This window comes from Panthera pardus, unplaced genomic scaffold, assembly GCF_024362965.1.
Source record: "Panthera pardus isolate Hobbes unplaced genomic scaffold, ASM2436296v1 HiC_scaffold_24, whole genome shotgun sequence".
In the NCBI taxonomy this organism is placed as follows: Eukaryota; Metazoa; Chordata; class Mammalia; order Carnivora; family Felidae; genus Panthera; species Panthera pardus.
In genome coordinates, this window is record NW_026526810.1 from 103,378,000 (window position 1) to 103,396,668 (window position 18,669).

Sequence of the window (18,669 nt, forward strand, 5' to 3'; positions counted from 1 at the left end):
CCCAAACCAATTAAGTCAGAACCTCTGGGGGCAAGAAGCAGGTAACGGTATTTTTTTAAAGCTCTCCAGGTGATTCCAATGTGCAGCCAAAGCCACATTACCTTGGCACTTACTAGAAATACACCCCAGACCCACTGAATCAGATCTGCAGTATGACAGTAGTCCCAGGTGATTCATCTGCACAGCAGAGTCTGAGAAGCTCTGATGAGGGACGAGGGGGTCAGCCAGTGGGGAGGGCAGACTACCTTCATTTTCTCCTGAGCTCTTCCACAGTGTGGCTTCCACTCCATCACTTGGCTAAAATCACTCTTATCCAGGCCACCGGCTACCCTGTATTGCTAAATCCACCACTCCTCTTTCTCAAAGGCCAAGAACTACCCCCCTCCTCAAACCTCCTTATCTGCCTCCTCTGACTCCTCCCACTCTGTTGTTTGAGTTTCAGCGGCTCTACAGTGGCTCTGGTGGCTCTCCCTCTTCTCCTCCTACCCTCTGCCTCATGGGATCCTCCGCCTCCTGCGGCTTTCACGGTCATCTCTCTGATGGTGACCCCAAGACTGAGTCTCTTCAACTTTAGATTGTTATTTTCAATTTGTTTCTGGACACATCTACTTGGATTATTCCACGGGCAATTCAGAACTGGAGGCTTATGGATGAGTGAGAAAAAGTAGGTTTGATACAGCATTTGGAGTATGACTCACTCAAAATTGAACCTATCTGTAGGAGTATATATCTGTGGAGAAATGTGTAGAAGGATAGCCAGCAAACATTTAATAGCATTTGTTTCCGGGAGGTGGGATTTCCGATGATTTTTCTCTTCTTTTTAAGTGAGCGGCATCATTCTCATTCAAACGGTAGGGCTATTAAAAGACAACCGCTATCTATCTCGGAAGGTCTGTTATCTTTCCTAAACAGCAAACTTCTCAAGCCATTATCCTTAGGAAGACTGTCCCATCCTTTTCCCGAGTCACTTACGCTTGCTTTCTCCTTATTTAGGGGAAAGGATATAACCTTGAGGGGCTCAGCAGGAACCAGCTGGCACACTCAAATTAGGATATTCAAGGAGCTTTTAATAACAAGGTTGTTTACAAATATGTGGGCAGGGTGTAAAGAAACCACAAGGAATTGCACGGAACCCCTGGGGTGCCTACCCAAGACCTGTAGGGGAGAGAGCATGAGTGGTTATCAGAGCTGGGATGGGGGCTGTGTGAAGAGGGCCCTCTGAAAGGAGTTCAGACCCGGGGCCCAGGACAACTGGATCTGGAAGGTCAAGACAAAGGTTTCTAACACTGCAAAGGACACTTGATTCCTCTTCTTACAATTTCAGAGAGGGCTGGAATCTCCAGTCCTTTTCTTGCCTATTCCCCACTCTGCAGCCCAGATGGATTTATCAGAAATGAAGTATCTTTACTCTTTCTGTTAAACCTTTCTATCCCTCTCCATGACCTCAGGATAAACTTAGACTCCATAGTTTAGCACCTAAGTCCCTTTGTGATCTGGCTCCTTTGCCAGCCTCATCTTTTGGCTCCTGTTCTCTCACCCTTTACAAATCCAGCCATGCAGAATGTCTTGCCTGTTCCCCCAAGGGCCATGTTTTTTTCTGCATCCAGGGATTTCCACATACTGCCCCTTCTGCTCTGAGGGTTGCCTCCCCTAAACTACTACCACTCACCCTCCTTTTCTTCTCATCCTTTGGGGCTTAGCCAACACCTCCTTTAGGAAGTCTTCCTGGATTCTGAAAAGCTGGATTTAGGAGACTGGGCTGAACCAGGCAGCCAGTTTCTCCTCTCAATCTGCAAGCCCATGAGTCATTCCTCCTCCCAGGGGGAATAAAAGAGGGAGTAGAAAGGCCAGAGTATTCCTCCCATACATTTCTTCCCTGTAGACTAGACTATTCAGTTCCTTGAACTTTCAGCCTCCAGAATGGGGAACAATAAACGTCTGTTGTTATAAACCATCTAGTCTGTGGTATTTTGTTATAGCAGCACGAATGGACTAAGACAATCCCCTATCTGTTTTGATTTGGTGTTTGTTGACTTATTTATGGACTCTCACTCCACTAGACCATAAACTTTATGAGGTCAGGGACCATGCCCATTTTGTTCCTACGCATATCCACAGCACCCAGCACCGTAGCTGGTGAGTGGTGGGGGGGTACAACAAATAGTATGGGAACTGAAGCTTGTAATAATTTATTTCAACCCAATCATACTTTATAGACTACATGGATAAATGTTAATGCACTCTTGGAAGTGTCTGAGAAAAAAAATCACGAAGATTGTACTATCTGTATTACCAGCCTTGGGGCTGTGTAGAGCTTCCCTACCTGACCTAAACATCCCTGGGTTGATGGACAACGAAGAGACTGTTTGGGTCTCCACTCCACACAGTGTGCTTGGGGCAGGCCGGTCCCTGCTAATAATGCCTGGCTCTGAATTCTTCTCAGAATGCGTTCAACAATTCAGAGGACTTAGGGGTCAAGATGGAGAGGAGGAGATTATGTCGAGGGCCAGTCTGTGTTTAGCCTATACTTTACTTGTAGTCCTTGAACTAATTTGATTCCTTTGTCAAGAAACCAGAGGCATTGGTTCATAGCTTTTAAAAGAAAGAGCCAGCAGGGGGTGTTTTGTTCCTTCGCGCCAGGGTTAGCCTCCTCGTTGACATCGGAAGCTCTTTCGTTGATTGGAATTCGTTTCGTTGATCATTTTGGCTGCTATTAGCGATATTCAGGACTTCACCATTTTCGTTATTTCACAATTTTCATATATCATGATTTCAGGGTTTATATCCTCTAGGAGAAATTTTAATATAATGAAACGATTTTACATATATTATTTGTTCCATCATGTAATGAAAGCCCAAGTTACAAAGAGCAAACAAACAAAAATCACAGGTTTTTAATGGAGAGGTTTGAGGTTGAATGGGACAATAACCTATTTTAAATAATTTAATCAGTCTCCATTGTGACACGCTCCAAAAGGCAAAAATGTATTCCAAGAGGTAGTTTGGAAGTCAGTGTTTCAGTGTGACAGATTCTGCAGCTTTGATCCTGCTGCTCGCTTGCCGCTTACCGTAGCAAGAGTATTTGCCTATAAGCCCCGGGTTCCTTTTACTTCAGGGGAATGTGCGTGCCCCAGGGCCTGTGGGTCCTCCAAAGGGTGTCCTGGGTCTCTTCCCCGTGACAAAATTAGAGACCTTGGAAGAAATACGATTTTCTGAAGCTTTGTGGAATTCAGATACCCACTGCCAAACTTTTAATTAACAAATTCATTGATTAATTATTGGCGTTATTTAAGTGGATGGCTTAAAACATTAGACATTCATAGGAAAGGGAGGATGAGAGAGAGACATACAGGGGCTACAGAACTGAGATGTCTGATCGAGTCAGAATGGAAGCAGTTCCAAAGAAGGAGCCCTGGGGTCCTGGTTCCACTTCCCTACATAAGCCTCACCTTCCTTCAGCAAAAATGAGAGAACTTGGCCCAGGTGATGAGGATGTGGGAATAAAATGAGAATATGTGTGCACCAATATTTTCTTTTTTTTTTTAAGTTTATTTATTTTTGAGAGAGAGAAAGTGCGTGCACGAGCAGGGGAGAGGCAGAGAGAGGAGAGAGAGAATCCCAAGCTCTGTCAGTACAGAGCCTGACAAGGGGCTCGATCTTGCGAACTGTGAGATCATGACCTGAGCCGGAACCAAGGGTCAGACACTTAGCCGACTGAGCCACCCAGGTGCACCTGATTTTCTTTTAATTGAGGTATAATTTACATAAAGTATAATTTGCCCTTTTTAGCATATATTTCTGTCAGTTTTGACAATGGGTATAGTCATGCAACCTAGCACCACAATCAATATATAGAATAATTCCATCACCCCCTAAAATTCTCCTGTGCCCCTTCCTGATCAGCCCCTTAGACCTTGAAAACCACCACTGACCTGTTTTCTATAATTTTGCCTGTTCTAGAATGTCACAGAAATCACATCATACATTATGTAGCCTGTCGGCTCTAGCTTCTTTCGCTTTGCATTTGGGACTCATTCGTGCATAGGTCACCGGCCCATATTTTTGACTGCTAGGTAGTATTTCACTGAAAGATGCACTAGTTTGTTTATCCTTTTACCAACTGAAGGACATTTGGGTTGTTTCCAGTTTAGACCAGTTTTGATTATGAATAGAGCTGCCATAAGCATCTGCAAACAGGTTTTTGTGCAAACATCAGTTTTCGTTTCTCTTGGATGTATACCTACAAGTGGGATCACTGAGTCTCATGGTATGTGTATGTTTAACTGTATCAAAAACTGCCAAACCGTGTTCCAAAGCGGCTGTACGATTTTGCTTCCCCACCAGCAATGGATGAGTGTATGACAACATTTTGAAGAATAAAAATGTCGACGTATCACTTATAAAAGCGGGTGGAAAGCAATTTCCCCAGGATTGAGAAGGGCAACTTAGAGACAGCTCTGAATGGTTTGCCAAACTAGCCCACAGAACCCACAGAAGTCAGCTGAGAAGGTTTACTGAGTCTTTGGAGCAAATGCTACAAAGAATATTGTTTATTTAGGAACACAGTTAACGCTAGCAGACATTTATTGAGCCCTTACCATGCCCAGGGCCTTGGGTTTCATGCTCTACGGGAATCTTCACAAGGATCCTATTTATTATTCCACCTTACAGGTCAGGACACGAGGCCCAGAAAGGGTAAGCGACATGCCAAACAAAAGCAACCCAGCTAATAAGAAAACTAACAGGGAATAAAATCCAGGTGTATTGGATTCCAGACACTGTACCCTAAAAACTGCTCCCTTATGCTGGCCTTTTAGCTCCTTATAATTACTAGTTATTAGCGTTCATCAGAGTCTCCCTTCTGCTTCTCCTTGCACACAAAAACCGGGCCCAGGAACATCGGGCAGAACTTAAGTTTTGTGCCTGGCAACTCTAGACCTTTCTGTTGCTGTTCTTTCCATCCAAACCCACAGGGCTTCCCTACCAGGCTCAGTCCTCTGCTCTCAGCCTTCCCAGCTTCCTCCGAATCATGCTATAAGTCACACGTCATTTCTTTGGAGAATATTCTGGGAAGAAAGCCTTTTGCCGTTGAATGCAGCAAAGTCCAATGGAATGACCTTTCCCTTCCAGTTTGAGAAGGTCAGGCTAAGAGTCTTCTGCCAAGAGCTGGAGCTGGTTCTCCCTCTCCAGCTCTTGCTTCTTTAAAAGTAAATTAAATTAGTTTAGTTAAAACTTTTTTTTGATGTTTATTTATTTTGAGAGAGAGAGAGAGAGAGAGAGGGCGCAAGCACGCGTGTGAGTGGGGGAGGGGCAGAGAGAGAGGGGGAGACACAGAATCCCAAGCGGGCTCCAGGCTCCGAGCTGTCAGCACAGAGCCCGATGCTGGGCTCGAACTCACAAACTGTGAGATCGCGACCTGAGCTGAAGTTTGACGCTCAACCGACTGAGCCACCCAAGCACCCCTTCAGCTCCTGCTTTGATGTGGGTCCATTCCTGCCACCACACAGAAGCACAAGGAGGCAGAGTTTTAGGGGGGCAACCTTGCATTGGTGGTTGCCTCAGAGTGTCTTGGAATCCTAAGGGCCATTTAGCTGTAATTTAGAGCTGACAGGGACCCTGTAAATCACACATTCTAACCCCTCAGACCCACAGCATCAATTCACTGTGGAACTGTGACTCTATCAGTTACTGGCTGTGTGACCTTGGGCAAGGTGACTAACCTCTCTGTGCCTAAGTTTCTCCGTCCATAAAATAGGGAAGTGATACACACAGGGTGTTTTAAGGACTGAATGAACAACGATTAGACCACAGTGCAGGCAAATCATAAGTGCTTAATAAATGATAGCTTAATATTGATACAACACAGACACTGTAAGGGATACGTCTAATGCCAATGTTTTCTCAGAGCAGGGCTAGAGTTAGGCTGTGTGGTGCCTCAAATGAGATGCTTATCTGGGACACAGGAGAAATTTGAGGCTAAGAATGGATTGGCAAATTAGTTAGCTTTGTGATCTTGAGCAGTCCCTGAACTTCTCCCTCACTTATATTCAGTGATTACCTCTGACAACTGCTCCTTATAGCTGCCACTCAGATCTCCTAAAGTCAAAAAATAAACTGACCAGTCCTTTCCTTCAGATGATCACATCCTCCTTTATTCTACTCAGGATAGTTTTAGAAGAAAGGATCCTTGGAACTAGAAAAACTTTCTGTGTGTACTCCCAGAAAGATGAAGCTCTTACTATGTAATAGAGATCGAAATAGCCACGGCACCGAGCATTTCCGCTAAGTTGGGTGCGATGCTAAGCCCTGCCCAGCGAACATGACAGAAGGTGGAGTTGAGCAAGGTCAAGTAACTTGCCCAATGTCATTTAGCTGGTAGGTGGCAGAACCAGGGTCTGAAACCAAGTCTGTCTGATGCCGAAATGTGTGCTCTTGACCGCAGCACTGCTGCCTTGATTAGGAACATAACAGAGAGCTTTAGAATGGAAAGGAACCTTGGAAATGACCTAGTCATAGCACCCCAAACCATTCTTTTTAATCAACAATGGCATAGCTGCCGTTATCTCTATTAAGTTACTCCCTGCTGGCTCCAGTTCGTAGAATAGCGAGTTGGAGAAGCGCGGCTTGCGAAGGCTTGCGAATTCCTTGTGTGGCTTGAGACCCCTTCTGTGGTCAGTGTAGTTTGAAGTTGTCATGCACTTGACAGAGGTGGCCATTCAAGGGGTGTCAGGGTATTGAAAGGCAGCAGTTGGAGATGCTGGTTCCCTGAAGCTGTGAAGGAGATCTTGAGGTATCTAGAGCACTCAGACGCTCTTTCCAGGGGTGAGTAGGGAAAATGCTGCTGGAGCTGTCATATAACTTTCCAGAATCCAACCATTTCTTCCAAATGTCAGCGCTGAACTCCGTGCTTCTGGCATTCTGCTCCGGGCTTGGTAGGGATGGCAGTGACTGGCACAGCCTGTTGCTGGCTGAAAACAACACAGTCACCCCACGCTCTTCCTTCCCGTCACTGCCGGGGCCTGTGTGACCTTGAACAAGTCTCTCGAGGATCAATTGAATAGTTCAGGCTGCAAGCATACTGATTAAAATAAATAGATAAATAGAAATGATAATGTGTGAACAATTGTTCTGTATTTATAGAAAGGTATTTCTCTAGGCCACACTTCCCCCACCTCTGTAGCATGATTACAGGCCAAATGTTGTGGCAATTCAAGGAGAATGAGAGAAAATTTGCTTTGAAATAGGAGGAGAAACTGACCTGGCTGGTTTGGTAACGGGTCCAAAGAACACAGTGTCCTCTGGAGGCTGACAGCTGCTGGAGTAAATCTGTTCCTCTTGACGGTCAGACCGACCCTCTCTGGCCAGTTGACTCATGGCAAGCGGAGAATGTCAACGACATTTCTGGAAAGCCCACTCTATCCTTCACAGTGAGATGTGCTGAGGTGGGAGACGATAGAGATTTTTATGTATTGATGAATAACGGGAGGATGTCCACAGTGAAAAGTGATTCCAACGAGGCAGGTTACAAAACAATACATGACATAGCATCACATGTAGATTCTTTTTACAAAGGAAAGAGCATGGGTAAATTATCAGAAAGAACGCAAATGGGATTGAAGAAGGCAGAGTGGGGATTTTCATTATTTTACTGAGTATACTTCGATATTATTTGAATTTTTCCTAAAGAGAATGCATTGCTTTTCTCCCCCCAATTTTCTTTGGTATTTTCTTTAAAGTCAGTTTTACTCACTGCTAGGTATTTGTCCAAAGGACACAAAAATGCTGATTCAAAGGGACACATGCAAGCCAATGTTTATAGCAGAGCTATCAACAATAGCCAAATTATGGAAAGAGCCCAAATGTCCATCAACTGATGAATGGATAAAGAAGATGTGGCATATATATAGACAATGGAATATTACTCGGCAATCAAAAAGAATGACATCTTGCCATTTGCAACAACGTGGAAGGAAGTAGAGGGTACTATACTAAGCGAAATTAGTCAGAGAAAGACAAATATCATATGATTTCACTCATATGTGGAATTTAAGAAACAAAACAGGTGAACATAAGGGGAAAGAAAGGAAAAATGAGATAAAAAGCGAGAGGGAGACAAACTATAAGAGACTCTTAAATAAAGAGAACAAACTGAGGGTTGTTGGAGGGGTGTTAGGTGCGGGGTTGGGCTAAATGGGTGATGGGCATTAAGGAGGGTACTTGTTGGGATGAGCACTGAGTGTTCTATGTAAGGGATGAATCACTAAATTCTACTCCTGAAATCGTTATCACACTGTATGTTAACTAACTTGGATTAAAAAAAAAAAGAATTATAAAGAAAATAAAATCAGCTTTACTGAAGTCAAATTTATATATAATTACCAAGTAATTATACATATATATGTAAAAACACTCTTTTCAAACTGTGTGGTCACATGAGTTTTGGCAAATCTATACAGTCATGTAACCGCCATCCCAATCAAGATATGGAACATTTCCATCACCCTTGAAAGTTCTCTTCTGCCTCCTTGCAGTCAATCTCCTGCCCTTACTCCCTGCCCTGAGTGACCATCAATCTTATTTTTTAAAAATGGCAATAAATGGGATCACACAGTATGCAGGTAGCTTGTTATGCCTGGCTTCTTTCAGTAGCTTAATGATTTGAGATTTGGCCATGTAGTTAGTTCTTTTTTATACTGATTAGTATTCCATTGTATGATAGTTTATCCATTCACCAATGTGGCTTGTTTTCTGCTTTTGCGAATTACAAATAAAGGTGCTGTAAACATTTTTGTACAAGTCATTGTGTAGATACAAGTTTTCTCTTGGGTAAATACCTAAGAGTGAGATTGTTGGGTCATATATGAAATGTATGATTAATTTTATAAGAAAGTGGCAAACTATTTTTCAGAGTCACTGTACCATTTTGCATTCCCACAGTGCCCCACATCTTCATCAGCTTTATTTATTACCAGTTGTTTGGATGAGTCATTCTAGTAGGTATGTAGTGTTATCTCATTATGGTTTTAATTTGCATCTTTCTAATGACTAATAATATCAAACACCTTTCATGTGCTTATTTGCCATGTGTATATTATTTTCAGTGAAGTGCTTCAAATCTTTCATTTATTAAAAAACTAAGTTATCTTCCTAATATGGAACCGTAAGAGTTCTTAATATATTCTGGATATGAGTTTTTTTTAAAGTTTATTTATTTTGAGAGAGAGAGAGAGAGAGAGAGAGAGAGAGACAAGTGGCGGGGGGGGGGGGGGGTGTGCAGATGCAGGGCTCGAACCGTGAGATCATGAACCATGAGATCATGAACTGAGCTGAAACCAAGGGCCAGAGGCTTAACCATCTGAGCCACCGAGGAGTCTCTGGATATAAGTTCTTTATTAGAAATGTGTTTTTGCAAATATTTTCTCCCAGTCTGTACTTGTTTTTCCGTTTTTCTGAATGTTGTCTTTTGAACAGCAAAGGTTTTTCATTTGGTGAAGTGTAATTTATTCTTTTTTTTTTTTTTTTTTGTATGTAGTTTGTCCTTTTTGTGTCTTATTTAAGAATTATTTGCCTAGGGGTGCCTGGGTGGCTCAGTTAGGTGTTGACTCTGGCTCAGGTCACCATCTCACAGTCTGTGAGTTCAAATCCCATGTTGGGCTCTGTACTGATCCCTCAGAGGCTGGAGACTACTTTGGAGTCTGTGTCTCCCTCTCTCTCTGCCCCTCCCCACTTGTACTCTGTCTCTCTCTCTCTCTCTCAAAATAAATAAAACATTAAAAAATTTTTTAAAAAAATTATTTGCCTAACCCAATATGACAGATTTTTTTTCTGTATTTTCTCTTAGAACTTTATAGTTTTAGCTCTTACATTTAGGTCTATGATTCATTTTGTGTTCATTTTTAACAGCTTTTTAAACAGATATAATTCACATACCACTCATTTAATCCATTCAAAGTGTACAATTCAATGTTTGTTTGTATATTTAGAGTTGCAGTCATCAGTATAATCTGATTTTAAACATTTTTATCAAAACAAAAAGAAATGTCATTACTCATTAGTAGTGTGACTTCATATTTCTCCTCCCACACTCTTAGGTCTAGACTTTCTATCTCTATAGATTTACCTACTGAGTTAGTTTTTATGTATGGTAAAGGTAAGGGTCAAAGTTCATTTTTTGTACATGTCTGTCCAATTGTTACAGCATTGTCATTTGCTGAAGACTATCTTTTCTCTAGTGAACTACTCTGTCATCCTTGTCCATAATCAATTGACCAATATGTGTGAGTCATGTTGAACTCTCTATTCTGTTTCCTTGATCTATGTGTCTGTCCATATGCCAAAACCACACTGTCTTGATTAATATAGTCTCATAAGAGATTTAAAATGCAATAATGTGAGTCCTCCAATTTTGTTCTTTTTCAAAATAGTTTTGACTACATTCTTTGCATTTCCACATAAATCTTAGGATCAGCTTGTCAATTTCTTAAAAAAAAATAAGCAAGGCGGGGATTTTGATTGGGGTTTCTTTGAATTTTTAGGTTAATTTAGGGAGAATTGACATTTTAACAATATTGAGTCTTTTGATTTATGAACATAGTATATCTCTCTCTCTCTCTTTTTTTTTTTAGGTCTTCTTTAATTTTTCTCAGCAATATTTTACAGTTTTCAGCAATAGGTATTACATTTTTTCTTAGACTTATTCCTAAGAATTTCATGGTTTTCCGATGCTATTGTAAATGTTATTTTTTAAATTTTAATTTCTGATTGTTTACTGTTAGTATCTTGAAATATGCTTTTTGTATATTGACCTTGTATTCTGACTTTACTAAACTCACTTATTTTATTCATTGTTTTATAGATTCTTTGGGATTTTCTACATGGATGATAATATTCTTGTTTTTTTCTAAAGTATATGTTTTTTATTTCTTTATTTTGCCTATTGTACTATTAAAGAGCACTGATTCAGTGAGAACAGACATTTTGCTGAGTTCCTAATTTTAAAGGAAAAGTATTTTTTTCACCATTAAGTTTGATGTCCTCTATCAGCTTGAGAAAGTCATCTTCTATTCCTACTTACCCGAGTATTTTTATTATGAAAAGGTTCTGGATTTTGGCAAATGCTTTTTTTTTTTTTTTTTTTTTTTGGTGTGTGTGTGGGAAGTTTATTTATTTTTGAGAGAGAGAGAGAGAGAGAGAGAATGCGTGTGCATGCATGCATGCACATAAGTGGAGGAGGGGCAGAGAGGGAGAGGGAGACAGAATCCAAAGCAGGCTCCAGGCTCTGAGCTGTCACAGCAGAGCTTGATGTGGGGCTTGAACCCACAAACTGTGAGATCATGACCTGATCCAAAGTCAGATGCCTAACCGACTGAGCCACCCTGGCGCCCCTTGGCAAATGCTTTTTTAAAAAATCTATTGAGATAACTCTGTTTTTTCCTTTTTTAGTTTACTGATATGGTGACTTGACACTATTGATTTCTTTGAATGTTGAACCAACTTTGCATTCCAGGGATCGATTCTGCTTGGATAAATATATATGTTTTTTCCCTGGATTTGATTTGCCAAAATTTTATTAAGAATTCTCATGTTTAGACCTCCCACGATTGTGTCTGGAGAGTGGTTGGTATTCTGCCAGCTTTGGAGATGAGAGGGAAAACAAGCTTGGCAGAGGTACCCATTCCATTCCCAGCTTGCTCCGTAGCTGGTGTTTGGAAGACTCTCTGCAACAATGTTCAAGCCCTGAGCAGGACAGCCTCCTTCCAGGACTCTTTGACACCATCTCTGCCTCGTTCTTGAAGGCATCATGGCTGCCTTCAGACCTCTGGTGAAGCCCAAGATTCTTAAAAATAAGACCAAGAAATTCATCTGGCACCAGACTGATAGGTCAAAATGAAGCGCAACCAGCGGAAACCCAGAGGCATTGACAATAGAGTGTGCAGAAGATTCAAGGGCCAGATCTTGATGCCCAACGTTGGTTACAGGAGCAACGTGAAAACAAAGCACATGCTGCCCAGTGGTTTCTGGAAGTTTCTAGTCCATAACCTCAAGGAGATTGAGGTGCCGCTGACGTGCAACAAATCTTACTGTGCAGATTGCTCACAATGTCTCCTCCAAGAACCACGAAGCCATGGTGGAAAGAGCAGCCCCGTTGGCCATTGGTCCCATTGCCAGGCTGTGCAGCAAAGTAAATGAACAGACAGCTTATGTGCATGTCGTATTTGTGTTAATAAAACCATAAAACTACAAAAAAAAAAAAAAAGAATTGTCATGGTTAGATTCATAAGCATATTATCTCAGAGTTTTTGGTAATATCTTTTTCTGGTTTTTATATCAGGATAATGAAGGGAGACGTGTTCTGCCTCTTCTGTTTCCTGAGAGGGTTTGTGTAAAATTGGTACTATTTCTTTATTATTTTCTTCCTCATTTTTTTAGTTTGAATACTTCTACATTATTTGAATCTTGCCTAAAGAGAATGCAATAGTTAAAACTTTTTTTTTCTATTTTGAGATAATTTTATACTTACATAAAAATTGCAAAAAAACAGTATGGAGAGTTCCCCATTTATCTTTCACCCAGATTTTCCTAATGTTAACATTGTACATGATCATCAAAACCAGAAAAATAACATTGATATATTACTGTTAATTAATTTATATATCTTATTCAAATTTTACCACTTTCCCAATAATGGCTCTGTTCTTGTCTAAGATTCCACAGTCCATTTAGTTGCCATGGAACTTTTCCCCTCTCTCCTTTCAGTACTTTTGAATAATTTAGTATAAAGCCATTAGCTTATGCCAAACAAAGTATTCATCAGTGGGGAGTGGGAGTTTCAGAGACCTGTCATAGACATAGGAGCCCAAATGTGGTGAGGCGCATCAATGGATTGGAGTGGTGAGGGCCCAACAGGATTGTTAGGGACTTAGTTGAGAGAGGAGGGTCCTCTATGCAAGGGGAAGGGGTAAGGGTGGGCCCAGAGTGGGTGAGATGATGAGGGCATCTGTACAGGGCTATGATGGTAACAACAGAAGATTGGTTACACATGGGGCTTGATAAAATAAATAAACATACTGAGAATAATGAAAGATAGGTGTTTCTCTATCAGAAAACACAATTATGATATGGAGAGGAAGGTAACTAAAATGAATGAATCTTGTGGTATTGGAATAGAATTGAAGGTAACTGTGTAAACTTACGGTTTTCACATGTATCAATAGATACAGAAATATAGATCTCCCGAGCTTCTAGCCTCAGAGCACCTCTGGGAGGAGTAACATCCCAATAGCAATAAGCATACCTACTACCCAGATCTTGACTTCTAAATAACATTCTCCACCAAAGGAAACCTAGGCTCTTTAGAAAAGTGACTGATTTAAGGGCTAGGGCAGGGAAAGTATAAGATGAGTCTGGAATATGTTTTTGCATCAGAAATTAAGGAGTTCTAGAAGAATAATGGAGATATGTCAAAAGAACATAGAAGCCAGTGTGATGGGGCTCCCACCTGCCAAATCTGAAATAATTTGAGCATCAAGATAAATAATAATTGCAGATCATAATCCATTTAATAAAATGGAAATCAGTGAGTCTATGCTGAAATAAGTCAATGAATAATAAAGAGGGAGAGGGAAAAGCTCTCTTTTATCATGGAATGCCAACTAATGAATGTAAAATAATGATAGAATTAGAAAATCACTTTGGCAACCAAAATAATAAAAATAATTCAGTCAAGAACCCTCATGAAATGCATGGTGGGTGAAAGTTGAGTGAGGAATGATTTATATCACTTCAAAATACCTCCCAACAAATATTTGATGATTAAGAAGGAAAAAGAGGGTAAATTTACGATGGAGAAGTCTGGCACAGAGCACCTAATCAAGTGATCAAGATTAACGTCACAAGTAATGGGACGAATGGGCTTTAAGCACTTGTGACAGAATGTAATCAAGAGCACAAAGCATCTCTTTTATGATATCCCTGGCAAAAATGCATAAGCTAAATCTAATCTTGAGGACACATCAGGCACACCCAAAATAAGTAACTTTCCAGGAAACAGCTAGCCTATAATCTTCAAAAGTTTTGAGTCTGTGAAAGACCAGGAATGACTGGAGAACAATTTCAGATTGAAGCAAGTTGGAGACACACAGTAACTAAATGCTATGCACGATCCTGGCTTGAGCCCCTTTGCTATAAATGATGATATTGGGACAATTAGTGAAGATTGAATGGAGCACGAGAATTAGGTAACAGTAATGTATTGATGTTGGTTTGCGATTTTAATGGTTATAATATTGTAAAGAGAAGATAGTCTGGAAAAAGAAGCAATTTGTCTACTCAAGACCTGCTTTTCTGGTATTCTATATCTTAATTGGCATTATTGCCATCTATCTATCTACCCAGAAACTTAAGCTTAAAACAAGGGAGTCATCCTTCACAGCTTTCTTATAACCTAAAAGTCCATTTGGAGTAATCTAAGTATCTATTAATAGATCAATAATATTATGAAACATCTGTGCCTTGGAATATTATATGGTTATTCTGAAGATTGAGGTAGGTCTGTGTAGCAACATAAAAATAAAAGAAGAAAGTCGTAAAATAGAATATGAAGCAAGACCCCTTTTCTGTCAACTTTTGTACATGCAAAGACCAAGAGAATGTATTCTCTTTTTTAAATTTATTTTTAATGTTTATTTATTCTTGAGAGAGACAGAGACAGAGCCTGAGTGGGAGAGAGGCAGAGCAAGAGAGAGACACAGAATCCAAAGCAGGCTCCAGGCTCAGAGCTGTCAGCACAGTACCCGACGTGGGGCCCGAAATCATGAACTGTGAGATCATGACCAGAGCTGAAGTCAGATGCTTAACTGACTGAGCCACCCAGGTGCCCCCAAGGGAATGTATTCTGAAATGTTAAAAGATTAGTATCTCTTTGAGTTGGAATTATGAATTTTCTTCTTTTCTGTTCTGTTTGGGTTTTTCTTAGAGTGACATATTTTTTTAATAGAGAAAGAGAGAGGGAGGTGCACGCGCACCAACGGGAGAGGGACAGAGAGAGAGGGAGAGAGAGAATCTAAAGCAGGCTCCACACTCAGTACAAAACCTGAGGTCATGACCTGAGCTGAAATCAAGAGTTCAACATTTAACCATCTGAGCCACTTAACCATCTGAGCCACTTAGGTACCCAAGAGTGGTGAATTTTTATTTTATTTATTTATTTTTAAAAGTTAATTTATTTATTTTGAGACAGAGAGTGCAAGCAGGGGAGGAGCAGAGAGAGAGAGAGAAAGAGAGAGAGAATCCCAAGCAGTCCGTGTGCTGTCAGCGCAGAGCCCTACAAGGAGCTTGATCCCACAAACTCTGAGATCATGGCCTGAGCTGAAATCAAGAGTTGGATGCCCAATGGACTGAGCCACCCAGGCACCCCAGTGATGCATTTTTAAAAAGAACAATAAGATATTTTACTTTTGAAAACTTTTTAATATAAATGATGTGGCAGAGACTTACAAAGGAGATAGAAGCTATTCATCTTCAAAGAACTTCAAATCTAATAGGACAGTGTAAAAATTATTTATGTGGCACAGAATACTTACAAAAACAACACAGAGAAAACACAAATGTAGAGGCAAACTGCAGCTCTAAAAAATGTTTGAAGAGGGGCGCCTGGGTGGCGCAGTCGGTTAAGCGTCCGACTTCAGCCAGGTCACGATCTCGCGGTCCGTGAGTTCGAGCCCCGCGTCAGGCTCTGGGCTGATGGCTCGGAGCCTGGAGCCTGTTTCCGATTCTGTGCCTCCCTCTCTCTCTGCCCCTCCCCCGTTCATGCTCTGTCTCTCTCTGTCCCAATAAAAAACGTTGAAAAAAAAAATTAAAAAAAAAAATGTTTGAAGATATAAGAAGGAAGAAAGATGTATGGGAGGACTGAGAGGGACTGAACAAACAAGGCACAACTGGAAAGGTCTTGGTTATGAGATGGATTTTGAATAGGAAGGGATCGCAGGAGGCAGAGAGAAGACTGTTTCCTGAGAGTTGGGGATTAGGCCCCTGGATCAGAGGTTTGAACCAGGAGGATGGCTAGAGGGAGACCCTTAGGGGACATGATAAGCAGATTCCTTCCTCAGTTTTTGTCTTTTCTTTAATTTCTCTCATTTTTTATTCCTCCTTCCCTACTGTTCAGGGCCCTAGGGAACATGCACCCCTTTCACTCCAAGGGAAGCATGGACAAAACTCCCTTAATAGAGCTGAAGGAGTTAATATGAACAAAATTTTTTGTAAAAAAACAAGGTACTATATAAAGAAAATAATGTCTGATAATACAACATAAAAACAAGCCACCCATGTCTGGTTTCTTATTGTAAATAAATTCTGTGAAAATATCTGAGATTTGTACGTAGCCCAAAGTTCCCTGCACTTAAAATAATGTCATGTTAATTCTTAAAGGCCTTAGAATCACTTTGCAGGCATCTGGTTTGGCTTCCTCTCCTCCCAGTTCCTCTGTCTGAACTTAGCCATGTGGTCACTGTGGTCGCCATCTTGTTTCCTAGTCCAGGGAAACTGGTCCAACAAATGCATCTGGTTCCATGTAAGGACAAACTCTAGCTCCATTAAAACCCAACCTTGCGGAACCTCTAGAAGCTTCTCATTCTCTTTTAGTACAAGTTAGTAATAAGGGCACACCTAGTTCACAGCTGAGCTGTCTGGCAATACTGATGGTCATCTTTAAGCGCTTCCTACTTAGGTCTTCTGAGATGATTCACTCAAATAAGTCTCAATACACAAGGAAGGGTCTTGTAAAAATCTGCCAATTACAGTTTCACAACATGGTAATAACTGCATAGTAAACATACAATTCACACAGTATGAATTACTATATTTATAGTACAAGGATGGTCATTCTCATTTACCCAGTGAGGTGGTGAAATCTTGCCTGGAGGGCTCATGTTGGGCAGATTGGGAATAGCTTTGCAAGCAAGTGAAAGCTTGAGATACTGTTTCCAGCAATTTTCTCAACGAGGTGGTTTAAAGATTAAAAAACAATCGTGTGAATTTCATCTCCATAAATTAGTTAAAAAAATACCCACTTGTGTTCATGTCCAAATCAATATAGGGATATCTGTAAAACCCACCTCAAAGTACAACTAATTTAAATTCCTTCTGTTAAAATAATTACTGTTTATAGTAGTTTCAGGGAGTAATTCAATTTGTACAGGGCTTATGTGAGGGTAATTTTTGCGTAGCTTTTTCTGAGATGAAGGTCTACATCAGGTGTTGTTTTAACTCTGTGACTTTGTTCAGCTCTGTGAGGCTGACATTATGTCTTTGAACTTCTGTTATGGGAGACCCTTAGGAAATCCCCTATGGGGCCTGAGCCCTCCTAACACTACCAAGAAATGATTTTAATCTTATTGTGGGAGGCATATAATATGAATAGACTTGTAATTATATATTAATTTTACAAACTCTTTTATAGTACTGACTATATGCTTAGAATTGTATAAATGGTAGCTCATGCAAACCTCTAATAGCCCTCTGAGGCGAGACTGTCATTAGTTCCATACAGGTGAGGCACAGAGAGCTTGTGACGTATCCAAAATATCATAGCCAGCAAATGGCCGAGCCAGGATTTGAATCCAGTCGGTCCAGTCAGGCTTCAGAGTCTATGTTGTTTAAGCATCATGTTATGGTGCTTATCCATTGCGATTGAACATGGAACTCCAAGAGCTCAATGCCCTTCCCAGAAGATAGGCTGATAGTTGCCATAAAAAAAAGAGAAACAACGTCTCACAAATTTCCTGTTAAAATAGCTCTTTGTTTAGACCTCATACATGCCTTATATTTTAAATCGACACTCATAGCTCGTCAGGTCCCAATGTGGTGTGAGAGTTTGACAGAGTCACCATGGGAGGACAATCTCTGTTCGGAGGAAAGTGATAAGTGGAGGCAGACCAGCTCCCCTCCTGACAGGTATGGGCTGCCCCCCTTTGTCCTCCACCCCCAATCCCAGTGAGCTGCCTAGTTTTGGGACCAGGGACCGTGCAGGTAATGGAAGAATCCCACCCTCAGGCAGGGGACAGGGAACAGTGTGGATGTTGCATTTAATGCATTTTGATCAGCCTTTGTCTCGAGGTTCTATAATGCCCACCTTATTCCTATAAATGGAAATGAAAGCACCATCTAGACCAGAGCGGACAGTGCCTCTCATTTTGCCAGTCCTTAAAAAAAGCCACACTGAACATATCAGCTGTACATATTTTGAAACTTAGAAAGAAAAATCTTTATTAGCTGGTGGTATACTCATGTGGTTCGGTCTGTCTGGAATAGACTTAAGACACTATATGGAACGCAGTCATAGTTTTTGCCCTCCACCACATCACATCTTGCTATGAAAATAGCAGGTATGCATTAAACATGGTTATTGATAATGCCTTTGTTATAAAGGTTTTTCTGTGGCTACACAATTATCTTCACCTACTCTCCTTGCCACTGTTTGGAAGAGAATTTTTAAAGCAGGTCAGTTGGGTTTTATTTGAGAGATCAAAGTGGAATTTTACATGGCATTTCATGAAGATGAAGGTAGAAGAAAAGAATGGGCTCTGAGAAGTCTGACTACCACAGAAAAATAGAGGAAGCTGCGTGGTTAGGGGTGTCCTGCTCATTTTATTTCTGCTTTGCTGTCAGTGACAC

At 40.9% G+C, this 18,669-nt stretch overlaps 1 non-coding gene and 1 pseudogene across 1 annotated transcript; both read left to right on the forward strand.

Annotated features, from left to right (window-relative positions):
* Positions 1–11,588: 11,588 nt before the first annotated feature.
* On the forward strand, positions 11,589–11,728 carry LOC128773340 (small nucleolar RNA SNORA7). The gene has a single exon (XR_008417607.1). It is a non-coding gene; the product is annotated as a small nucleolar RNA SNORA7 (small nucleolar RNA).
* A 72-nt stretch (positions 11,729–11,800) lies between these two features.
* LOC109268173 (60S ribosomal protein L32-like) lies at positions 11,801–12,235 on the forward strand (annotated as a pseudogene).
* The last annotated feature ends 6,434 nt before the right edge of the window (positions 12,236–18,669 follow it).